The 26,810-nt window shown below is 35.8% G+C and overlaps 1 protein-coding gene and 1 long non-coding RNA gene across 30 annotated transcripts in view; one reads left to right on the top strand and one right to left on the bottom strand.

Annotated features, from left to right (window-relative positions):
- Sox6 (SRY-box transcription factor 6) overlaps window positions 1–26,810 on the top strand; it is a 605,718-nt gene that overhangs the window by 340,621 nt on the left and 238,287 nt on the right. The window lies entirely within an intron of this gene.
- Window positions 1,904–13,244, bottom strand: LOC138833769 (uncharacterized). The gene is made up of 3 exons (XR_011373958.1): window positions 13,103–13,244; window positions 2,333–2,407; window positions 1,904–2,018 (listed from the first exon to the last, which is right to left on the bottom strand). It is a non-coding gene; the product is annotated as an uncharacterized lncRNA (long non-coding RNA).

Genomic DNA, 26,810 nt, shown 5'->3' on the forward strand with positions numbered 1-26,810 from the left:
GGTATTGCGTTGAATTTGTAGATAGCCTTGGGAAGTATTGCCATTTTCACGATGTTAATCTTGCCAATCCAGGAGCATGGGAGGTTTTGCCATTTTTTAAGTTCTGTGTTGATTTCCTTTTTCAAGATTTTAAAGTTTTCATCATAGAGGTCCTTCACTTCTTTAGTTAAGTTAATTCCTAGGTATTTTATTATTTGTGGGGCTATTACAAGTGAAGTTGCTTTCCTAATTTCAGCCACACTTTTCTCATTGTTGGCATACAGAAAAGCCATTGATTTTTGGGGGTTAATTTTATAACCTGCTACTTTGCCAAAGTTTTGAATCAGCTTGAGTAATTTGGGAGTGGAGTCTATGGGATTCTTTAAATACAAGATCATGTCATCTGCAAAGAGGGAGAGTTTTATTTCTTCTTTCCCTATTTGGATCCCCTTTATGTCTGCATCTTGTCTTATTGCTGTAGCTAGGCATTCTAATACTAGATTGAAGAGAAGTGGAGAGAGTGGGCATCCTTGTCTTGTTCCTGAGTTAAGAGGAAATGGCTTTAGTTTTTCACCATTGAGTATAATGCTGGCTGTAGGTTTGTCATATACAGCCTTTATTGTATTGAGGAATGTTCCATGGATTCCTAATTTTTCCAAAACCTTCATCATAAAGGGGTGTTGGATCTTGTCGAATGCTTTTTCTGTGTCTATTGAGATAACCATGTGGTTCTTGTTCTTGCTCCTGTTGATGTGATGAATAATATTAATTGATTTAGAGCAGAATTCTTTAGTGTCAATAATTACCATTCCTCTCACTAGAATGTTTGTTGATAATAAGCATGATGCACATTTATGACTTAGATTAAACTTAAAAAAAAACAAACATGCAACTCACTGTGTGAGAAGTGCAGTATTTAACGTTCGTATTATTTAACAGTTTAGGATAAATTGTGGGTGAGTTATACTTAGTGACATAACTAAATGGTAAACATTGTGTATTAGGAATGCTTTGAGTTGTGAATTTCAGTAACTAAAAGAAAAACTAGACAAAACATCCAATACAGTAGAGCTTACAGAAAAGGGTGTTTAAATTTTATCTCCCACAAAGTGGAAGTCTTGTGGTTGAGTGGGTGGTAGTTTTGTACTAGAGGATGACAATGTTAGGGCTTTGCAGCTCTGAAAATCTGTCCTCATCACCCTTACAAGTTGGCCACAATAACCCCACATTCAGAGAGAGAGTCAGCAGACAACACTGCAGGACAGAACAGCATTCCTTAGGGATTTCCTTTTTTAGGGAGATTTCAGGGATCAAAGTAATAAGAGAGCCTTCCAGAAGTTCCAAGCAGACCATGTCCTCTTTCTCAGTATCTAGAACTGGGTTCTATGGCCAATGTCCACAGCTGAAAAGAATCTAATGAAGTAAATGTCTCCTTTTTTTGGGGGGGGGTCTAGTCATGGGGCTTGAGCTCTGGGCCTGGGCACTGTCCCTCAGCTCTTCAGCTCAAGGCTAGTGCTCTACCACTTGAGCCACAGCGCCACTTCTGGCTTTTTTTCTTTTTGCTATGTGGTGCTGAGGAATCGAACCCAGGGCCTCATGCATGCAAGGCAAGCGCTCTACCACTGAGCCACCTTCCCAGCCCTAAATGTCTCCTATTTCCCACTTCTCTAGTGGAAAACAATTTGAGAAAGATGGGGATTATGAGACTTACAGAAATAACATTCTAGGCAAGATCTTTTTATTACTTTTGTTAAGTCTGGGCATCTTTAACTTTGTTCTTGGAGGGCATATACATACTTTTGCAATGTAAGTAATCATATATTGGTATCTTCTCAAGGAGAGAATCTTGAGTGACATTTACAGAAAACAGTAGAAATATATTTGGTAAACATCAATTTAATGGCGAAGCACACAGGTTCTGGACTAATGCTGTTTGGATGAGAGTGCTGTTTCTATGCCATATTTGCTGTCTGATGTTGGGGAAGCTGATTATCTTCTCTGGCTTCTTCCTGCAGAGTTGTGTTAATGTCATTCATACACTATCAAGTGAGATTACATAAAAAAATAAAAAACAATTATTAATTAATTATCACTGTGGCTAGAGAGAAAACAAAAGTCTCCTCAAAGACTGCAAATTGTATGAATCAATTTTAATTTTATTTTTAAGACAAAGTCTGAAATGGTCCGCTTTGAGGAAAAATAGGACAGTATATGAAATGACTTTTAAAAACAAGATTAAGTTTTCAAAGGAATCTACATGTGTATTTTTCTTTTTTCTTTTGATTATACAGGTGACATACAGGGATGTTTTGTTTCTTTGTACAACTTGTCACCCCCTTTCCAACTCTCTTACCACCTCTGGCTTCCCTTTCTGAAATATCCAATTCTCCAAAATTCCCCTTGCCTTCTTTCCAGTCATCAGTGGACCCTTTGATTAAAATAATAACATGTTAATGATTCCTGAAAGCACAAAGTATTTTATTCTAAATCTGAACAACTTTTAGGTGTTACAAAGAACTTATTTTGTTTACTATAAAATGGGATATTTAAGAAAATGTATTTGAAAAACTTGAACAAACAAAAAGAAAGAATGGTATAATGAGGCCTTATGTACCTATTACTCAGAGTCTAGAAATATCAAGATTTTCACCACTGTATATATATATATATATATATATATATATATATATATATATATATTTGGATCCGGTCGTGGGGCCTGAACTCTGGGCCTGGGCACTGTCCCTCAGCTCTTCAGCTCAAGGCTAGCGCTCTACCACTTGAGCCACTGCGCCACTTCTGGCTTTTTTCTTTTTGCTTATGTGGTGCTGAGGAATTGAACCCAGGGCCTCATGCATGCAAGGCAAGCGCTCTACTACTGAGCCACCTTCCCAGCCCAATCACTGTGTATTTATTAGTCATTAATTACTTTTTTTCTGAAGCAATAGGGAAATTTAAAAATAAAGCAGACAGCAGTTGTGTATATAGTAAGTTGTAGAGTGCTTGCTTATTGCCTTTGGTTTGCTCCCACACACACAAACACAAACCCTTCAAAACTTATAAGCAACAGATATATTTATTTCCCATAAATATATAGGAAGCATATACTTAATATGAAAGAAACCAAAGTAGAATTAAAAGAGTTTCTGTATCCCAAGAAAATGTATATTTTTCTGTGTTATAAGTATTTTTTACAAGGTTTTTCTTGGGGTTTAAAATCAAAGAAAACATTGAAACTGGAAGAAGGGTTCCTCACTATGTTGAGTTTGTTAAAGCTATGAATTTATTTTCAAAAGTGACAAATGTCTTTCTGTTTTGAGAAGTATGGACATTATATACACTCATCATTTCTCCTAATCTTCATCATCTTATTTTATTTTGTATTATGTGGCCTTATTACATTAATATCACTTTGTATCTAAGATTCCTATGGTCATTTAGTGTTTACTCCATTTTTGTGTTAATATGATAGCTTGTTTTTTCACATCTTTTTCTGATTTTATTTTACTTTCTTCTAATTGGCTGATTAAGAGAAATTTATTTCTGCCCCCATCCCCAGAGATATAATATATAACATAATATTACATATTGTTATTTTTTTTTTTTTTGGGTCCGGTTGTGGGCCTGGGCGCTGTCCCTCAGCTCTGCAGCTCAAGGCTAGCGCTCTACCACTTGAGCCACAGCGCCACTTCCAGCTTTTTCCTTTTTGCTTATGTGGTGCTGAGGAATCGAACCCAGGGCCTCAGGCATGCAAGGCAAGCACTCTACCACTGAGCCACCTTCCCAACCCCTGTTACATATTGTTATTATTCCCAAAGTTTCACCCATCTTTCATCTTCATGAGTAAATGACATTTTATTCAGCATTCTTGGTCATGTTTTTATTATTCCAGAATTTTTGCAGATAGTTTACCTTGTTGTCTCTTTGCTTATCTTATTTGGAAATCATAGAAAATTATTTCTCTGGGATGAGAAGGTAGTAGAATAGAAGTAGGGAGAAATGAGATGTATCTTTGAGGGATGAACTGTGTTTCCTGAGTTCTTGGGGATTTTGTCCTATAAGTCCTTTTTGCCTAATTGTGAATATGTTTAGGTGTACCATTCATCCAGAATGTTCTTTTTTTGCTATCATTCTCCAAATGCATTCTGTAGACCTAGAATCTTCTTCTTCCTCTTTTTCTTCCTCTTCCTCTTCCTTCCTAGAATCTTCTTCTCCTCTTCCTCTTCCTCTTCCTCCTCTTCTTCCTCTTCTTCTTCCTCTTTCTCTTCTTCCTACCTAGAATCATCTTTCTTCTTCTTCTTCTTCTTCTTCTTCTTCTTCTTCTTCTTCTTCTTCTTCTTCTTCTTCTTCTTCTTCTTCTTCTTCTTCTTCTTCTTCTTCTTCTCCTCCTCCTCCTCCTCCTCCTCCTCCTCCTCCTCCTCCTCCTCCTCCTCCTCCTCCTCCTCCTCCTCCTCCTCCTCCTCCTTCTCCTCCTCCTCCTCCTCCTCCTCCTCCTCCTCCTCCTCCTCCTCCTCCTCCTCGTCCTCGTCCTCCTCCTCCTCGTCCTCCTCCTCCTCCTCTTTCTCCTCCTCCTCCTTTTTGTCCTCCTCCTCCTCCTCCTCCTCTTCCTCCTCTTTCTCCTCCTCCTCCTCCTCCTCCTCCTCCTCCTCTTCCTCCTCCTCCTCCTCTTTCTCCTCCTCCTCCTCCTCTTCTTCCTCCTCCTCCTCCTCTTCCTCCTCCTCCTCCTCTTTCTCCTCCTCCTCCTCCTCCTCCTCCTCCTCCTCCTCCTCCTCCTCCTCCTCCTCCTCCTCCTCCTCCTCCTCCTCTTTCTCCTCCTCCTCCTTCTTCTTTTTCTTCTTTTGGTTGGTCCTGGGGCTTGAACTTTGGGCCTGGGTGCTTGAACTTGAGTTCTTCAGCTCAAGGCAAGCACTCTACCACTTGAACCACAGCACTACTTCCAGTTTTCTGGTGGTTTATTGGAGATAAGAGTCTCACGGACTTTCCTGCTAAGGCTGGCTTTGAACCATGATCCTCAGATCTCAGCCTCCTGAGTAGCTAGGATTACAGTCGTGAGCCACCCATTCCCAGCTAGAATCTTCACTTCTGTTAACAGAAATAGCCCTGTTGATTCTTTCTTTCTAGTTTGATTTTGTATTGTGTTGTAATGAAATTGAAAAAGATAACAAAACTCAGTTTGCTTCTTTACAAATATGGGAATTTTAATGACAATTCTTATAATTTTATTAAGTCCTATCATCTCTATTTCTTTCTTTGGTTACCAGTTTGGAGGATTTGTTGCGCTGAGTTACTATGGTTTTGTTTGTTTGTTTTCTTGTTTGTTTTGCTTTTTTGGTTGCTGTTGGTGAGGTTTGTTTTTTCCCCTTTACTTTTGTTTACATAATTAATAATTGGGGGAGACAAAATTAGAATCAGAAATCTCACTCTAATTCCGAATGGGAAAGTGTAATTCATTATATGTGTCTAAAATCTGTTTGTAGGTATTTAATGTAAACAGTAAGAAGGCATTTGATCACCAGATCATGAATATCAGTTTTTTTTTCCTATGTCTCAAGGCCAGTATCTTCTTTAAGGGTTTTACAGCTCAAAATAACACTAGGCTGAATAGATGAACAGATTTCCAGAAGACAGGTTGAAAAAATGAACATAAACTTTCTCAAAACAAAACATAAATAGGATATATGATATCATTAGAATTTAAGTTTGTTTTTATGATTTGAAATAACTTCTCGGTCTTTTGCAAAACATACATTATCTTCGTAATGCTCCTCTTCCTCCTTCCATTTCTATTGCCCTTCCCCTTCCCCTTTCCCCTTTCCCCCTACCCCTCATCTTGCTTCTCCTCCCTTTCCTCCTTTATTTCAATACTAGAGATAGTTAGATAAAGAATATACAGGAATTCCCTCTACTATTTTTTTGCATTTTTTGTATTTGTTTAAAGTTAAAAAAATTTAAGACTTAGTTTTCCCAGTTGTTTAGACCTGCAATTTTCCTCTAATAATCTGCAATTACTGGAAATGCCAAGTGCCCAGTGGCTGTTAATAGATGTTAAGAAAACAAACATACAAACTCACAGGGTCTCATGGACAATTCCTTCCTCTACATCTGATGAGCAATTTACTTGAACATATATCAAGGATCCATTTCAGTAGTTCACAATAGTTTCTTACAAAGTTTAAAATAAGAGACAAAAATAATGCTTTCTTTTTTTTTGCAGTGTAATTGAAATTATAACAGGCCAAGTGTAAGAGTAATTATACTCTTGTAATAATTATACTGTTGGAAATTTTGTTTTGATCAGGAAGCCAATGGGAAGTGATACAGAAGTTATGTAGAGAAGAACTCTAGGAAATCCTTAGAAAACTATAAATGAGGATAAAATCAAGGCTATTGAGTCATTTGATCATTACCATCATCATCATCATCATTATTTTTATTACTATTCTCTTTGATGGAAGCGTTTTAAAATAAAATCATCAAGATATTTAGCTTACCAGTAAGTGTTTAAGTATTGGTTTTGAGAATTTCTTACAGACTCAGACAGATGCAATTGGACCAGGCTTGTACAAAGAGAAGAGTAGATATTTAGTAAAGAATGAGTAGCTGAGAGAAGTAGTAGATTTTCTAGGTATGGAACTTCATAGAGGCAATGAAATCTTCTTGCTCAGCAAATAATCATTTTGGCACTCAAGAATCTTATTTCAAACTCAGGAAAGACCTAAAAATTCTTGTCTGTACTTTGATATTGATGAAACTTAGATCTGACCCTAGGATGTTACCAATTTTTCTTTTTGTCCTGAGTCAGAAGAACAATTAATTGTGTAAAGCAACACCTGCATATTTTAAGCAACAGTATGGAAAATTTGTTATTTGTTTAACATAAGTACTCTATAAAGATTTCACTGTTGCAGATAACTCAGGGTAAATATAAATGCACACACATATGGCAGACCCTTGTGTAAGTTTATTGTCATAGTGTGCAGCTCTCTTTAAATATTATGCTTTTGTTTGTGGTGTTGTCTCTTTTAGAAGAATGCACTTTTTAGACTGACTTCTATTTTTCTTTACTCTTCAGTGATATCACACTTCCGTGTAGCCTTTAGGTATCTTTACAGTGTTTTCTGCCTGTCTTGATGACTTTTGTTATCTCATATCAACTTGGTATCTGGCTTAGACTTGTATATTTTACAATCTTGCAGAAGAGTAAATGTGTATACTAAACACTGGCCACTGACTGATTTTCTGGACTATGTTATTGATGTGCTTGACTTGCCATTGATTGGTAAGAAACGTTAAATTTTTACATTTAATAATCACATAGAGCCTAAATTCATAGACACACAATAATACTATCAGCTCGAAATTTAGTTTGTAGCTGGAGTCCTTTGACACCACTAACTGTTGCCAAGTTTGAATAGAGGATTAAGAGGCACATGGAGTTCATCTTCAAGCTGTGCGGGGGGCTGTTGAAAGAGCCTTTGTGTTCTATGTAATCAAGAGAACTGCTGGTCAGTGTTTGAAATATTTGCAGAACAATGCTTTGTTGAGAATTTGTTGTCATTTTTTTCTGTTCTTGCTCAAAATATAAACAATGGGGAAGCATATTTAGATTTTAATCTTGCTTTCTGTGTCTATACATTCTTCTTCTTCAAAAACATAATTTTAGCCTTTATTCTCCTTTTACTGAAAATGTAAATGTTTGAAAAGCCCACTCAAAAATAAAAGAAGAAAATTGTTTTCAAGTAAAAGTTTTTAAAATTTTGATGATTACTTCAAGATGAATGGCAATGGTCTGACCCACCCTACTTTAAATTTATGATTTGAATTCATCTGTAGGTAACTTTTTCATATAAAGGGAAACATTCTGTTTTAAGAAAAAGTATATAATAATATCAGAATCATGGATAGCTTGGAGAAGGATACTTTTCTGATAGAGTACGTGATTCCAATCTATCCTATGTCTTCCACTGCAGACTGCTTCCCCCAGACTTTTCTTCTTACTTCCATCGCTATTATGACAGTACACTGCACATTAGGAATCTTAGCTCTCTTTAAATTGTTTTCTTTGGAGTTAATAGCATAGCCAAGGCATAGTGGTATATTTTAAAAAAAAGAGCTGAAATGGATGACAAAATGTAAACATAAATAATTAAACGAGCTTTGAATAAAACTTGAGTAAACAAATACTGTTCACTTGTTCTAACATTTCCAGGGAAGTTTCTAGTACTCCTGTCTTCTAATCATTTATTTATCCTTCATTTTCATTGCGTCTAGACTTTTTCATGTGTACATATTGGAGCTTCAACTCAGGTCCTATGTGCTTTTCCTTTGCTTTTTCACTCAAGGCTGGTGCTCTCCTACTTGAACCATAGCTCTGCTTTCAGCTTTTGGAGGTAAGAATCTCATGAGCTTTGCTGTACCGATTGCCTTTGAACAGTGATTCTCAGACCTCAGCCTTTGTAGCTAAGATTATAGACCTTAGCCACTGGCACTAGTAAATTCTAGATGGTTTTTGTTTAGTGTCTACCACTGGCTAAGGACTATGCTGGACACTAAGCATATTACTGAATGACATAGATGGGTTTCTTGGCTTTCTATGGGTTTTCATGGTCATAGAGAGGCTTCTTGTGTAATTATAATAAAGTATAATGAAAAATATGATTTAGCTAGTTTAAAACTCTAGTGCAGTCTATTGAAAGCATTCCTGAGTAAATAACTTTTAAAATGTGATTGAATGAATTGGACTTTATTTGGATAAAAGGAAGTGGTTCTTTCTTCAAGCAGAAGGAAGAACACATCGAGGGGTTACAGGAAAGAGATGAATGGTAGAGATGATAGCTGCTCAGGGAAACTGAAAGGGTTTCAGAATAGGACAAGGGAGAGCTCAAGAACATGGTGGGGTTTTTAAGCAACAGTAAGGAAACGGAGTCTTATGCTATGACTAAATGTTTGGAGTCAATCAAAGGGCAAAGAAGCTTTGTACTCCTGGCTTGCTTCATTCCCACCTCTTCTTGTCTTCACATGATAATGGTCATGTAGAAGGTATTTCCAGACACAGTGTGTCCCTTTCTCTGGACCAAGGCAAAGATACATACATTTTTTTCCAGATATCTTGAAATTATAATTTTATTTCCATTCTTCTGAGTAATCTGACATCTATAACTAAATGTCAGATAACGTCTTTTTTTCTCTCGTGACAGTTGCATTTACCTTAGGAATACTTCATGGAGACATATTAGGCTAAACACCTCTTCAGCTCAAGGGAGAAGTAACTTTTCAAATGCTATTTATTTCTATTTCACAGTAGAGCATAAATCTCAGAAGAATTTTCCTAAATAATTATTTTTGTGAGTAGTAAATTGAAGTATAACATTGAATATGGTTAGATATATAATTTTTAGCGTACTCCTTGATAATTTCTATATATGTAAATATAATATCCATAGCAAGACAAAGACCATTTTACTATCCCGCAAGACAGCTCCATTCTCTCTTTCAATTATAACCTCTGAAAGATAATCAAAACTTTTATAGATTAATTTTACCTATTCCTGAGCTTCATATAAAGGAATTAGAGTTTTTTTTATATCTTTGTTGCCACTCATTATAATATCTCTGAGGTGAATATTTGTTGAAGTTAGTAGTTTGTTCTGTTTTGTTGCTGTATAGCATTCTATATCTGTTGGTTAACTTTGCAAAAATGCTAGGATAAAATGCAAGGATAATACCTAAATTAATAATCAGATTTGTATATATATTATGTTTAATTTTTTGTTCCTTTCTTTGTGTGTGTATGTGCCAGCATCAGAACTTGAACTTAGGTCCTTCAACTGGGTCAACTTGCTTGCTCTGTCACTTGAGCCACACCTCCAGCCCAGCATTTTGCTGGTTAATTGGAGATGGAATCTAGAAGATTTTTCTGTTTAGGTGGACATCAGCTGTGATCCTCTAGGTCTTAGCTAGAACAATAGCTATCATGGTGTGATTTACCAACACCTAGCTTTGATTTTTGTCCTTGTTCAAAATTTTCTTGACTATTTTTGGTCCTTTATGAATGCACATTGATTTATATTTGTTAATTTCTTAAGAATATCTTCCTGAGACTTAGAGTTGTGTTATAATGTGTCTGTAGAGGAATTTGGAGAAAATTTAGAGAGATTTTACATTTTAAAATATAGTAAAGTGATTATATTGAAAAGAATTTACATTTTAAAATAGTAACTTTTAAAATATAAAACATCTCTCCATTTATTTGGGCTTTAGATATTAATTTTAATATGTTTTCTAAATCTCTTTTCTAAGCATACATGTAGGAATCCTGCATATTTTGTAGATTTGCTGTTTTTAAAAGTATTCTCCATTTATTTGCCAGGCGTCAGTGGCTAACACCTGTAATCCTAGCTACTCAGGAGGCTGAGATCTGAGGATCACGGTTCAAAGCCAGCCCGGGCAGGAAAGTCCGTGAAAACCACTAGAAAACCGGAAGTGGCACTGTGGCTCAAATGGTAGAGTGCTAACCTTGAGCTGAAGAGCTGAAGGACAGCACCCAAGCCCAGAGTTCAAGCCCCACGCCCGACCAAAAAAAAAGTATTCTCCATTTATTAAAAATATTTGGAAATATATTTTAGGAAATTTAATATTACCTACACATGTAGTGACAAATATAAATATGTATGTTACAAATTAACTCTAATAGCTTGTTTTAGACTTAAATTTATACATGAGTAAATATTTAATGGCTTCTATTTATTTTCTACTGTATATAATTTTTAATAAACGTTCTTTAGCAGTTTTCAAATTGAATGGAATTGAATGGAAAGTAAAGAGAATTCTCACATGTCTTCTTTCCTCCCATGTATACAACCTCCAAAGCTACCATCTTCTCCTAGTGGTACTTTTGTTTTAATCAGTGCACCTATTAATTCATATGACATCATTATCAACTTTAGTCCATAGGTCACATTAGGATTGACTGTTGATGTTGCACACTGTATGATATGATGATATGTATCCACCATTGTGGTGTCATACTGAATAGTTTCACTGTCCTAACAATCCTGTCTTCTGCTTATTTATCCTTCCCTTCCCTGTAACCCCTGGCAACCATTAACCTTTTCTGCTGTTACCATAGTTTTGCCTTTTCTAGAATGTCATGTAGTTAGCATCATACATATGTAGCCTTTTTGGATTGTCTTCTTTTGCTTGGTAATTCATATGAATTTTCTACTGTTGAGTTTTCAAGGCTTGATAGAGCAGGTACTTTTAGTTCTGAGTAATATTCTATTATCTGGATGTATTAAGTTTGTTTATTCACACAGCCAAGGATGTCTTGGTTGCTTCAAGTGTGTAAACAAAGCTAGTATGAACATGTATAGATTTTTGTATAGAAATAAGTTTTAATTTATATGGGAAAGTACCAAAGAACATGGTTGTTGAATTGGGTAATTAGAAGATGTTCAGTTTTGTGAGAAGCTGCCATAGTTTTCCAAACTGACTATTCTGTTTTGTATTCCCATAAGCAATTAATGATAGTTCTTGCTCCACATCCTAACCAACATTTGGTGTATTTTAGTTTTGGCCATTCTACTTAGTGGTATCTAATTGTTGTTTTAATTTTACTTTACAATTCCATAATGGCAAATGATGTTGAACGTCGTTTATATGCTTGCCATGTCTGTATCTTTTCAAGTGTTGTCTATACAAGTAGTTTGCCATTTTGTTGGATTCTTTGGTTTCTTACTGTTTAAAGTTCTTAGTATATTTTACTTGACTTTTAAAAATATATATATGTCCTTTGCAAATATTTTTCTCCCGGCCCTAAATTTATCTCATTCTTGTCATGGTCTCTGAAAATTTTAATTTGTATAAAATCCAGCTTATCAATTAATTATTTCACGGATTATATCTTTAGTAGTCTATCTAAAAAGTAATCATCATATCAAAGTCATCTAGACTGATTTCTTAGTTCTGTTCTTTTCTTTTTTAATTGCCAAGGCGACCTACAAGAGGGGTTACAGTTACATAAGTAGGGTAGTGATTACATTTCTTGTCTAACTCATTACCCCCTCCCTCATTTTTTTCCTCTTTCCCTCTCCCCCACTAAGTTGTACAAATCATTTCTACCATATTGTCTTGTGAGTATTGCTGTTGCATAGGTTCCCCCTTTGTCCTTTGTCTCACCATTTTGTTGTTCTCCTTCCTTTTCCTAGTTCAGGTAAACATATATACAACACTCAGGGTACCAAAATCAAATACAGTGACAACAGGAGATAAACCATTGGGGGAAAACACACACACACACACACACACACACACATACACACACACACACACACACACACACACACACACACACCAAGAAATCATGTAGTACATTGAGAACAAAAACAAAGAAAAATCTCTTGTGTCTATGTCTTGGCATTCATTTCACTTACTATCATCTTATATGGTCATATGTGTATAGCTATTGAGCTATTCTGCTCATCTGCTAAGATTATCCTAGATGTATACTAATTATTACAAATAAGGGAAGAAATCATGGGACCTATGTTTCTTTGGGTTTGGCTTACTTCCTTAATATGTTTTTTTTTCCAAGTCCTTCCATTTCCTTACAAATGGGGCGGTGTCATTCTTTCTTTTTTTTTTTTTAAATTTTATTTTATTTGTGAACATACTGTACAGAGGAGTTACAATTACATGGGCAGGATAATGCGTATATTTCTTACCAAGCATTGCAGCCTCCTCCTTTGTTTACCCTTCACATCCCTTCCCAGCCTCCCCCCTCCACCCCAATCCCAATCCTTCTCCTTCCCCCCATTACCCCTCCCCCCCCCCCCCCCCCCCCCCCCGCACCGACGTTGTAAAGCTCGTTTTGGACCTGACAACTTGTATTTCTCATTGTTGCAACAGGTCCACCTGTATCCTTAAACAACTGGTTTTTCCCCATCTCCTCCAGAAGTTATACTGACATCAAATATAGTGAAAGCAGGGGTTATACTGTGGGGGAGGGACATACAAAGCAACAAAGAGATAATCTTATAAATGCGTTAGAAACACATGCATGAAAGAAAAAAAACATTAAAATACATATCTAAGCGTTCATTTTCCTGACATCACATTATCTGACCTTTTCCGCTTGGTGTCATTCTTTCTGATGGAAGCATAGAATTCCATTGTGTATATATACCACATTTTCTTGATTCATTCACCTATTGAGGACATCTGGGTTGGTTCTATACCCTAGCTACGGTAAATAATGCTGCGATAAACATAGTGTGCTGGTAGCTTTAGTGTGGCCTTGTTTGTGGTCATTTGAGTAAATGCCCAGAAGTGGGATTGTTGGGTCATAGGGGAGCTCTATGTGTGGAGTCTTTTTTTTCCCCCCCAGGGCTGAGGACCGAACCCAGGGCCTTGCCCACGCCAGGCAGGCGCCCTTCCGCTGGGCTAACCCCCAGCCCGGTGTGGAGTCTTTTGAGGAACCTCCATACTGCTTTCCAGAGTAGTTAACAAGTTTACACTTCCACCAGCAGTGTAGTAGGATTCCCATTTAGCCAAATCCCCTCCAATATCTGTTGTTATTAGATTTCTTGATTATAGCATTCTAATTGGGGTGAGGTAGAATCTCAATGTTGCTTTGCTTTTTATTTCTTTTATGGCTAGAGAAGCTGAGCATTTATTCATGTGACTTTTGGCCGTTCTTATTTCCTCTTCATTGAAGTCTCTCTTTAAGTCTTTAGCCCATTTACTAATGGGGCAGTTGTCTCTTTGATAATTTGTTTTTGAGGGGTTTAACTTTCTGAGTTCTAAGTATCTTTTAGATATGAGGCCCTTGTCTATTATATAGCTAGTGAAGATCTTCTCCCAGTCTGTGAGCTTTCTACTGATCTTGCTAGCTATGTCTTTTGCTGTGCAGAAGTTCTGCAGCTTAATGCAATTCCATTTGTCTAACCTTTCTTTCATTCTAGGTTATGCTTTAGGAATGTACCATAGTCTTTGGTATCATTCATCAGTTTTATTTTTTCTCATATAGACTTTATAAATATTTGATTATATTTATATATAATTTTGGGAAGAGATCATTTAAATTAGGCATTTTGTTTTGTTGGTCATGGGGCTTCAACTCCAGACCTGGGCACTGTCCCTGAGCTCTTCAGCTCAAGGCAAGAACTCTACCACTCTAGCCACAGGGCCACTACCAGTTTTCTGGTGGTTAATTTGAGATAAGAGAATCATGGACTTTCTTGCCTGGGCTTGCTTTGAACCACAAACCTCAGATCTCAGCCACCTGAATAGCTAGGATTACAGGTGTGAGACATTGGCACCTGGCTTTAAAATTAGTTTTAATTTCTGGAGTCTACTAATTCATTGCTGGTAATATCAAAATGCTTGACTTTTATATTAACCTTGCATCCTAAAATCATATTATAGGTGCTTAATTAGATCCAAGTTTGTATATGTGGGGTGTGTGGGTGTGGAAATTTCTGTATTTTCTACATAGATGGCCATATCATTTGTAAACAAAGACCAATTTATTTCATTATTCTCAATCTTTATGACATTTGTTTTCATTTAATTGTCTTATAACATTAGCTAGGACTTATAGTGTGTCAATGAAAAGCAGTAGTGAAGTGATGAGAAAAAGGCATTGTTGCCTTGTGACTAATTTTCCTGAGAAAAATTTGTGTTTCCTATCATTAAATATTGTATATTTAATATACATTATATTTAATATACAATATATTATAATTTTTTTTCTTTTGCCAGTCCTGGGGCTTGAACTCAGGTCCTGGCAACTGTCCCTGAGCTTCTTTTGCTCAAGGCTATCACTCTACCACTTGAGCCACAGCACCACTTCTGGCTTTTTCTGTTTATGTGATGCTGAGGAATTGAATCCAGGGCTTCATGCATGCAAGGCAAGCAACCTACCACTAAGCCACATTCCCAGCCCTGTATATCAACTTTTATGGTAGATGTTCTTCATCAATTTGAGGGATTTCTTTAATCTGCTGGGAGTTGGTTTTTAAGAATCTTAAATAGGCAGAGGCATTGAATTTTATATCTTTGATACAACCATGTAATTTTCCTTCTTTAGTTTGTCGATATGATGAATTATATTGAGTATTTATTTATTTATTTATTTATTTATTTATTTATTTATTTAATCAATTTTTGGGCTTGAACTCTGGGCCTGGCACTGTCCCTGAGTTTTTTTGCTCAAGGCTAGTGCTCTACCACTTTGAGCCACAGAGCCCCTTCCAGTTTTCTAGTGGTTATCTACAGATAAGAGTCTCACGAACTTTCCTGCCCAGGCTGGCTTTGAACTGCAATCCTCAGATCTCAGCCTCTTGAGTAGCTAGGATTATAGGTATGAGGTACCAGTGCCTTGCTTTGTATTGAGTTTTCTTTGTTGACCTAGACTTGGTATCTTGGATAAATCTCACTTGGTTGTGGCATGTATTTTTTCACACATTTTCAGATTGATTTCCTAATATTTGTTAGGGATATTTGCATATCTGTGTTCATGACACTATTGTTTGATAATTTTTTTCTTATAATATTTTTGATTTTGGTATTAAGCTAACACTGACTTTTTGGAATGAGTTAGAAATATTCCATATGCTTCTATCTTCTGAAAAATAAGACATTGATGTATTTATGAGAAAGAAGAGTGTCAGTATTATTTTTTCTTTAAATATTTGGTGGAATTCACTTGGACTTTTAATTTGGAAAATTATTAATCTTTAATTAAATTTTCTCAGTAGATGTGGGCCTCCAGATTGTCTATTTGTTCTTCTGTAAGTTTTGGCAAATTGTCTTTCAATCAAGTGATCCATTTCATCTTGGTTATAAAATTTATTATGTAGAAATGTTAATAATATTCCTTTATTTTATTATTTGTAGTTTTGCAGCAGTATTATCTTCTTCATATCTAACATTAGTAATTTATATCTGCTTTCATTTTTTCTTACCCTCCTTAGAAGTTTACTCATTTTATTGATTTTCAAAGAACTGGGCTTCAATTTGTTGATTTCTTATTTCATTTACATCAACTCTAATTTCCATTACTTATTTTCTTTTATTGCTATTAAATTGGCCTGTTTGGGGTAGATGCTATTATTTTTCCTCTAAGCATTGTTTTGGGTATATCCTCAAATTTTTGAGAATTGATATTTTAATTTTAATTTGGTACACATTATTTTAAAGTTTCTCTTGAGAAATCTAATTTGGCCCAGTGTTCATCTGAAGTATTTTCAATCATCATATATTTTTACATATTCCAGCTACCTTTCTGTTACTGATTTCTACTTTACTTCTTCTGTGGTCTGAGTGTAGTCATTGTATGGTTTCTGATTTTTGAAACTTGTTAGCTGTCTTTTACAGCTAAGAATACATTCTATTTTGGTGAATGGTCTATGTGAGTTTGAAAAGAATGTGAAATCTGCTGCTGTTGAATGAAGTAGTCTAATCATGTTCACTTATGTTGAGTTGACTAATGATGTTGAGTTCAACTATGTCCTTGCTGATTTCCTACCTGCTAGATCTGCCATTTTCTAATTGACCAACTCTAATAGTTGATTGATTGATTTCTACTAGAAAATTTTACCTAACATATTTTGATGCTGTGCTGTTAGGTGCACATACAGCAAGGATTGTCATATTCTGTGTAATATCCCTCTATCCCTGACAACTTTCCTTAAGCTGAATTCTGCTCTATTTGAATTCACTATAGGTACTCCCATTGCTTTTGGTAAATTTTAGCATGTCATATTTTATTTTTATCACATTACTTCAATCTGTCTTCAGATTGTTTTTTAGATAATATATATTTAGATAATATATATTTATTTTTAGCTAATATATTATTACCATTATTATTATTTTTGCTTCTCTTGGAGCTTGAACTCAGGATCTGGGCAGTGTTCCTGAGGTTTTTGCTCAAAGTTAGAACTTAAGTCACAGCTTCACTTCCAACTTGTGTGTGTGTGTGTGTGTGTGTGTGTGTGTGTGATTAATTGGAGAAAAGAGTTTCATTTTCCTGTCTTGGTGCCTTTGAACTGCAATCCTCAGATCTTAGCCTCTTGAGTAACTAGAAGTACAGGTGTAAGCCACTAGTGCCCATCTTAATTTGGTATTGTTTCTAATCCATTCTGACAATTTAATTGGTATATTTAGACCTTGGATGTTTGTGATTTTCATATAGTTGAATTATTATAAACTATTATAAATTATTATAAACTATTATTGCACTCTTCTCTAATCTTTGTTCCTATTTTAGCCTTCCATACTTTTTCTTCCTTGGTTTAATTTGAGCATTTTAGTTCCTTTCTTAGCACATCAGTTAAGTACATAGTTATTTGTTAGAACACATTGTAACTAACTTTTAATAAAGTATTTTTTCCCCTTCCTCCTGGCCTGTAGCATTATGGTTATATATATATCTATGTAGAATAAATATTAAAAGTGAAATTTCTTCTGGTATTGCATATAATGTATACACATATAGTCTATTATAGCATTACTACTATTATCTACTAGGTCAAGTAAGAATAAATAAAAGATTTTATCATATTTACTTCTTCATCTTCTTTCTTTATGTACATTTTAGTTTCTGACATATGCCATTCTCTTTTCTTCTTTCTGGAGATCTTCATAGACATTTCTGGCAAAGCAGGTTTCCTGAAAACACATTTCCTCAATTTTTGTTTCTGGGAGGAAGCCTCTTATTTTTACTATATTTTTAAAGGCTAATTTTACAATTACCAAACTTTAAGTAACTTTTGTTTTCTCTTTCATCACTTTAAATATTTTACTTGATATACTTAAATCTTTCAAGGTGCTGTGGTTTGAATGTGTTGCTCGGTCAAAATTCATGTGCTACAAATTTAATCCTCAAGGTAACAGTATTAGAGGTAGCTGTATAATTAGGCCTTAAGAAAATTTAAGCCATGAAAGTGGGATCGTTATCTCAAGAGTGGTTCCTGGGGCTAGGAAGGTGGCTCACTGTGTAGAGTGCTTGCCTTGCATACATGAGGCCCTGGGTTTGATTCCTCAGTACCACATAAGCAGAAAAAGCCAAAAGTGGTGCTGTGACTCAAGTGGTAGAGCACTAGCCTTGAGCTGAAGAGCTGAGGGACAGCACCCAGGCCCAGAGTTCAAGGCCCCATGACCGACAAGAAAAAAAAAAAAGAGTGGTTTCTGACTTTTAAAATCTGAGCTTGGCCTTTTGCTTACTTTGTGATGTCTTCTGCCATGATATGATGCAAATCGTCCTCACCTCCAAAATAGTGAGCCAAATAGTAACTTCTATTGCTCATAAATTCCCCAACTATAGTATTCTGTTTTTGAAGCAGTGAGTGAACTAAGACGGGTGTTTTCATAAAGTAGTTACAATCGCTAGTTTGTGTTCCTAAATAGGCAGGGTGTTGCGCCTTCCTTGCCATCTGGCTTCCTCCTTTTAAAAATTTTTTCTTTTCAGTCATGGGGCTTGAACTCAGGGCCTGGGCTCTGTCCTTGAGCGTTTTTGCTTAAGTTTAGCACTCTACCACTTGGAGCCACAGCACTACTTCCAGTTTTCTGGGGGAGATAAAAGTCTCATGGGCTTTTCTTCCTAGGCTGGCGTTGAACTGTGATCCTCAGATCTCAGCCTCCTGAGTGGCTAGAATTACAGATGTACCCAGCCCTTTTGGCTTCTTTTAAGATTTTTCTTGTCTTTGATTTTATGGTGTTTGAATAGGATATATTTAGATATATTTTATTGATATTTATCATCCGTGGCATTTTCTGTATCTCTTTTATCTGTGGTTTGATACCTGACATTAATTTGAGAATTTTGTATTTATTGTTTGGATATTCTGGGTTTTTTTCCTTCTTACTTTTCAGTTTTGGAGATTTTTTTTTCGTCAATATATCCTGAAGCTCAGAGCTTCGCTCTATGTGCAGTCTACTAATGAGCCATCAACGTAATCCCTTCTAACTGTAACCCTTCTATATAGTATCTTTAAAATAAAAATTAAAAAGGCATTCATCCCCTCAGTAGATGAATGGATCAAGAAAATGTGGTATATATACACAATGGAATTCTATGCCTCCATCAGAAAGAATGACATTGCCCCATTTGTTAGGAAATGGAAAGACTTGGAAAAAATTATATTAAGCGAAGTAAGCCAGGCCCAAAGAAACATAGGCCCCATGGTTTCCCTTGTTTGCAATAGCTAGTATATGTATGAGTCAAGCGGAAAAGGTCAGATAATGTGATGTTAGGAAAATGAACCCTTAGATATGTATTTTAATGTTTTTTTCTTTCATGTATGTGTTTCTAACGCATTTATAAGATTATTTCTTTGTGGCTTTGTATGTCCCTCCCCCACAGTATAACCTCTGCTTTCACTATATTTCATGTCAGTATAATTTGTGGAGGAGATGGGGAAAAACAAGTCGTTTAAGGATACAGGTGGACCTGTTGCAACAATGAGAAGTACAAGTTGTCATGTCCAAAACGAGCTTTACAACGTCGGTGCGGGGGTGTGGGGGGGTGGGGGGGTGGGGTGGGAGGGGGTGAAGGATTGGGACTGGGGGGGGGGAGGCTGGGAAGGGATGTGAAGGGTAAACAAAGGAGGAGGCTGCAGTGCTTGGTAAGAAATGTACGCATTATCCTGCCCATGTAATTGTAACCCCTCTGTACAGTATGTTCACAAATAAAATAAAAAAAATAAAACTAAGGGACAGCACCCAAGCCCCAAGTTCAAGCCCTAGTATTTGCCAAAATAAAAAAGATTTGGAATTTCAAAAAAATAAAAAATAAAATAAAAAGGCATTCTTCATATGTGTTACAATGTTTTGGATCTCTAGCATTTCTTTTTGATTTCTTATTAGAAGTATTTATTAAATTCTCTTTTTCTGCATGTTGCTTACTTTCCCCATTAAAACCCACAGCATATTACGCATATTTAAAAAAATTCTAGTTCAGTATCTCCAAACTCTAATCTTTGCCTTTTATTAGGTCTTAGAAATTTTGGTTGAAGAGGGGAGACATGATTAATTAAGCAAAAAAGGTATGTTTTGTTTTAATGCCTTTAATCATATAGTTACAAGGTATGGAAGGCATAAGGCAGCATTCTGTGGTCTTTTGATTAGATCTCAGGTGTTTGGGGATTCAGTGTCTCTTGACTATGAACCTCACTATATTTCTCAGTGATTCTCTCCATAGGTAGGACAAGATGCTGATGTGCTTCTGACTTACATATTACTTTTCTCCTAGGATAGACTGGGCTCTGATTAAATCCTCTGCAGATTGTTATCTAGTAAAATATTTTCTTCTGATGTTAAAAAGAAAGGGATATTCTAAGATGTTTGAAAGTGGCCTCTTTCCTCCTTCCTTTCATTGTAAGTAGAAGCGGATTTTCTCTCTGAATAACAGTGAGGAACTCCTATGGAGTAAAATAAAACTACAGAGGTCTTTTTTATGACGTATGGCATTATTAATAGCATAGTTGTTCACACTTAGCATCCATCAATTCAACAATTTTAGTTCTGGTTTTCATCCCTAATACTGCTTCCCCTGGAAGTTTCGTTCATGAGTTTCTGCTCTTGGAAATTGTGATTCTTCATACCCACCTCTCTGGCTTTCCAATCTACTTAATCTGACCTCAGTTCACTGATGGATCTGAATTGTCAGTTTTTCAGCTCATTTTCACTTATTCCTAGGATAGAATTAAGACTTATAAGCTTTTTTATGTGCTGGATTAGAAAGTGAAAGTCTACTGTATATACTTTTTGTTTCTTTTTCTTATTTCTCTGCCTAGTATTGCCAAGATAATATAGAAGGGAACTCAGAGGAAAACATTCAGTGCTTTATAATTAATAAATATATTTGCTGGAAATACCCTCCTGTTCTTAGATTGTTAAGCATTCTTTTAAAGATCATTAATGGATATTAAATGTTAAGTGCTTTATGTCTATCTAATACAATCATCATATGACTTTCACCTTTATTGTGATAAGGCATAATACATTGATTAGTATTGAATTTTTAAGGAGCTTTACATTATTAGAACAGGTCTCTTATTCCTTTTTTGTATTGTTATAATTAGTAATATTTTATTGTGGGTTTTTTTAACCTATGTTTATGATAGAAATTGGCTCATAATTTTTTTGGTAGTGCTTTTTATCAAGTTGTACTGGTTTCATAACAGGAGTTGGGTAATGTTTTCTCTGTTTTTATTGTCTGTAGGAGTTTTTATTAAGAGTGATATCATTTCTTCCTTGAATGTTTGGAAAAACTCAACAATGTAGTAGTTGGGGCCTGTCATTACTTCAGTGGGAAAGTTTTGTGTTATAAATCCAATTTTCTTAGATACAAGATAATTTTTCTGTTTGATTTATGTAGTTCAGAGGAAAATTTCTACTTTATCTAAATTTTATCATAGAGTTCTTATGTTATTAGTATCTTCATTGTCATTATTGACATTAATAATTTGTTTTCTCTATTTTTGAGATGATACCATGTAAAAATTAATAGTCTACTTCTGCTTTTGAGTATAAAGGAGTAACTAGTACTGGAATTAGCCTCCTAATACAAACAATTGGAAATGTTGATCAACTATGTTTGATAAATGCTTTAAGGAATTTGAAAACAGAAAGCACAATAGTTAACATATGATTTTGGGAAACAGTGAAATGAGAGTATTTTCACTTTCTACTTGGTAGCATTTATCAAACCCTTATATAGGGAAAGGCAGCTGAAGTACAACAGGCTGAAGTACAACAGATGCTGAGGTGAGCATCATACATAAGAGTTGGGGAAATTGTAGTAGCTATAATTAATAGAGTGGATTTTGAGAGTGAAAGGAGGTATAGAGAGAAAAGGCTGTAAAAAATCTCGAGTTCCCTTAGTCATTGGCTGAATGCTATGCTGTATGTATGTAAGTAAGATGTGACTACAATGTAGAGGCCAGAGTAAAATAATTACTTGGAAAATAAAAACTGGAAAACTGTCAGGGCTGACACATTTTTGGAAGACATTTAAGTTTCAATTTATGATAGTGAAGTATCTTCACTGAAAATTTGGTAGAGACTCTAAAAGGGAACACCTTTTGGGTATGAATACATAAACCTAAAGATGACTTTATGGACACCATAACAGAATTTTTTAAAAGTCTTAAAAAATCAAGGTGATCTGTGAGTAAATGAATTAACACAGGAGAAAACTCTTTACAAGAAAAAAGATTCCAAACTCAAAACTACCTAATAGACCTATGTCCAGTATTAAGTAAAAAGACGTATTTAAAGGCAAGAAACTATGATCTATAAGCAGGGGGAAAAAGCTAGTCAATAGAAAGATATCAAGAAATTACAGATGATAGAATTAGCAGTTTATGACTTTAAAATCACTACTATAAATGTATTTAAGAATTTGAAGGAAAATATAAGACAAATTTAAACAATAAAAATGCATAAACATTTAAGATCTGAAAAAGTAATACTTAGAAAATATAATTACAATTAGTCAACTGCAGATTAAAAGAGAAGTGAAATTTAAGACAGTAGAAATTATTCAAGTAGAAGTACACAGGGAAAATACATGTAACAATGAGCAGAGCTTCAAAGGCTATGAGAACTCATTTCTTACCCTGTTTGTAACTGGAGTACCTAAAGAAAAACATTTAAATATTTTTGAAGAAATAATTGCTGAAAAATTCTAAATTTGTTTAAAAAATGTAAAAATCCTCTCAACTTTTCTTTTTATTTTGGCTTCATTCACTCTTTCAGCAGAAAGGCTTTCTGTTTCTCTCTTTGTGCCAAAGGGCTGGCCATAATGATTTTATGTCTGCATGCTTATTGCTCCAACTGCAAATGATGGAAGCTTTTTAGGTAGTCCCAGTAGGGGACTCGCCTGGGTCAAATTCCTCTTTAGGTGGCTGGAAGTAGCAATAGAGGGTAAGCAACAAACTGTAATTGACAGTTCCATCAAGACTAACATGATAGCAATATTTCCCCAAAGAAGACACAACAAACACACAAAAATTATTTTAATTATCCTTTCCCCAGTTTAATATATTTTCTTTAAAAAGCAGTTAGATATTTATTTGGGAAAATAAAAGCACAATAAGCAGTTATACATCCCAAGAAGCAGAAAATAGGGTATGAAGATGTCATGAAGAATTATGTTCTAGCAACATGGGCAGCCATAGTTTGTAGTCAGATATTTTTATTCCATTAAAAGTGTGGTTCATCTGAAGGCCTTCTAGGCAATGACTTATAAAAACCCAAAGCTTAAGGTTGCATATACACTTCCTATATATGAAAGTTAAATTTGTCTTGGAAAGAGTTACATTTTGAGCTCAACAATAGCTTCATGCTTGTTTGACTTATGCTCTACCACTTACATCACAGGTTGGCTTTTTGCTGGTTTTGGAGATAACATCTCAAAACTTTGGTTGGCTTCTGACTGGGGTACTCTGGATCTTAAGGCAACCTTGGACTGGGAAGGTGGCTCAGTGGTAGAGTGCATGAAGCCCCAGGTTCGATTCCTCAGCACCACATAAACAGAAAAAACCGGAAGTGGCACTGTGGCTCAAGTGCTAGGGCGCTAGCCTTGAGCTGAAGAGCTGAGTGCACCCAGGCACAGATTCAAGGCCCAAGACCTACAAAAAAAAAAAAAAAAAAGCAAAACAAAAAACAAAGCAAAAGAATACAATCCTTTTTTCTCAATTGATAACATTCAGGAAAAGAAATCCTTGGATTTAAAAAAGTTAAACGAGCGGGCTGGGAAGGTGGCTCAGTGGTAGAGTGCTTGCCTTGCAAGCATGAGGCCCTGGGTTCAATTTTTCAGCACCACATAAGCAGAAAAAGCCAGAAGTGGTGCTATGGCTCAAGTGGTAGAGCACTAGCCTTGAGCTGAGGGACAGCGTCTAGGCCCAGAGTTCAGGTCCCACAACCAGCAAAAAAAAAAAAAGTTAAACAAGGTAAAGAAAAAAGGAAAGAGGGTGAATAGGAAGGCAAATATAGCTCTGTGTGTGTGTGTGCGCGCACGCACGCGCATGTGCATGTGTATCTGTGATGTGTGTGCATATATATATATATATATATATATATATATTTGTTGAGCATTATTGAATTTGATTGTAATAGTTTGAATTTTTAGCATCTCAGTGAATTAGTGTTTGATTCCATGTCTGAAACAAGTAATAATCATTATAAAATTATACAGTTTTGCACTATTGGATACTACATTGTAGAGACTATAAAACTGGTATTTAAATAGTGATTAAATCAGCTCAGTAAAGCAAGCAAGGAACTTCAAGCAAGGCTCTGTCATATAACTTTGTAATGTCTTCAAAGCTGTCAACTTCCTTATTCACTGTCCTTCTTTACCAAGGGCTGGGATTCTCCCTCTCCCCTCCCTTCCTCCCTCCCTCCCTTCCTTCCTTCCTTCCTTCCTCCCTCCCTCCCTCCCTCCCTCTCTCCCTCCCTCCCTCCCTTCCTTCCTTCTTTCCTTCCTTCCTTCCTTCCTTCCTTCCTTCCTTCCTTCCTTCCTTCCTTCCTTCCTTCCTTCCTTCCTTCCTTTCCTTCCTTCCTTGTTGGGATTTGAATCTAGGGCCTTGCTTTTATTAGGAAAGCACTAAGCTATATCCTCAGTGGTAGCATTCTTATCTTGACTCTTGTTTCCTCATGTCTGAAATGAGGGTGTTGATCTTAACAGTCATTAAAAGGTATTCCAGTCTCAGCAGCATAGGCTATGATCAACTAAATTCCCTCTGTATGTTTTCTTTCTTTTATGTCTTGGTCTTGGTAGCTGTTGTGCTTTGGTACATATGTGAGATGAATTTAGTTTTGTATGATTCCTCTGTTAATGTTTTAGGAGCTAGGAAACCTAAGAAAGCAGATGGAAGAAATACCTTTTGGCTGTTCACATAGAACAACATGACTTCCATGAATATGTCAAGTACCAGTTGTCAGGAATGCCTATGAAAGCGTTTGGTAGATAAAGATAGTACTGAAAAAAATATTTCACCTAACATGTTGCTATCTTTATGTACATTTTTGGCAGATTTCAAATGTGGGGCTTTTTCTTTATGAATGTGGCAGAATCTTCCATCTCACAATTCTAATGACATTTGTAATACCTCTCAATGTCCCTCCCCTTTCCATACACCCCCACACACACATTCATAGCATTATTGTTTAGTAAAGTGGTTGTGGAATTAACATTTTTTCCTAGAAGGAATGTATCTGATTTAATGACCAAATCATTTTAAGGCAACACAACAGAATCTTACAAGAACTAAATCTATTTCTTCATACCGATCATGCATGTTTTACTAGAGCATTGAGTCATTAGCATGTTTATAATGGTTCTAATTTAGCACAACATTTTCTGAATTTTATCCTTGAGTCATTTACAAATTGTTCATATTGAGTAAACAAAGGAAACAGATTGCATTTTATACTTAGTAATTTATCTGAAAGAAGAGGGGAGGGTTAATTGTTTTAAAGTTTTGCTCTGTTTGGGGAAGTAAGCCTGCTTTTTTCATTGCTAGGCATAAATGCCATTTCTCATCTTTTTGAAGATGGGGGTGCTACGGAGGAGTAAAATGAAAAATTAGGACTAGGACAAGATTGGCCACTCCCAGAGGGGAGTGTGGAGCAAAAGGGGAGCTGGCACGAGATTATCCAAAACAGTTGGTGCATTCCTTAATGATCAACTGCTTGAGAAGTCCAGTTCTTCCTGGCAGAGCATCTGTGTTGATGTTTATATCATTGCCCTGCTGTATGGGAAAGGCATGCTTTCTCTTGCTGCTTGCCTAAAAATAGGATGGGCTATAGCATTGTATGAGATATTTTAAGATAGCAAAAACATTTAAGAGGTTAAACGTTTGACTTTGGGATCAAAAAAGATCAGTGATATAACATATAGTGTTCTCTGCAGACTGAATTTTATCTAGTTTTTTTTTTTAGTGATTTGGATGCCTGCTTAGGAACATTATTTTAGGTTTATTTGGTGCAATCTAAAAACCTACTCTTTTGGCTTTGCTGTCAGCTCCCAGCATGAAGAGCAGGCCTGAAAACAGTCACTATTTATACCCCCTTGTTCTTATTTGGAAAATCAGTTATTTCATTGTGGGGAGAAGGAGAAAGAGAGCGAGCAAGGGGGGAAAGAGGAGAGGGAAAGGAGGCAGAGAGAGAGAGGGAGGGAGGGAAAGAGATTTAGAGAGAGAGAGACATTGAGAGAGATTGAGAGAGAGGACAGTCATCAGGGAGCATGCTTTGAATGTTACAGTGACTTCAAAATAAAACTGGCACATTTCAGTGTCTAATTATTTTTAGTGAGCTTGGAGGGTTTTAATTAAAATTTAAGAGTGCTCTTCAAGCTCTCCAAGCTCCAATTTTATCCCACTGTATTGTGGAGCACTTGCCACTGTGGAGAAATGTACAGTAACTGGCATGTGCATCTCTCTGTCCCCTAATGAAAAATATGGCTGGATGATCAGCAGGGAGATAAATATATATCGTCAGATTTAGTTGTAGACCAAAGTCACGGATACTTTGATGTTATCATTGTTTATGAATACACAGAAAATTTATTGCATGTAAAATTTAGGATTCCTATGGTAAAATAAAAAGATATTGTATTACTATTGTCTTAAAGATTAATGAGGCAAAAAGAACTCTGCATACAGGGAGAGCAGTCATTGTTTTTCTTACTAACATATTTGAAGAATATGTTCTATATGATATTTCTAATATTTTAGTATTTCTGACTTTACATATCACATTGTGGTAAATAGAACGACAAATATCTACTGAAAGGTAAATTGTTTTAAAGTACAATAACA

The sequence above is a fragment of the Dipodomys merriami genome, unplaced genomic scaffold (genome assembly GCF_024711535.1).
Source record: "Dipodomys merriami isolate MVZ:Mamm:240054 unplaced genomic scaffold, mDipMer1.0.p SCAF_21, whole genome shotgun sequence".
NCBI classification, from domain to species: Eukaryota; Metazoa; Chordata; class Mammalia; order Rodentia; family Heteromyidae; genus Dipodomys; species Dipodomys merriami.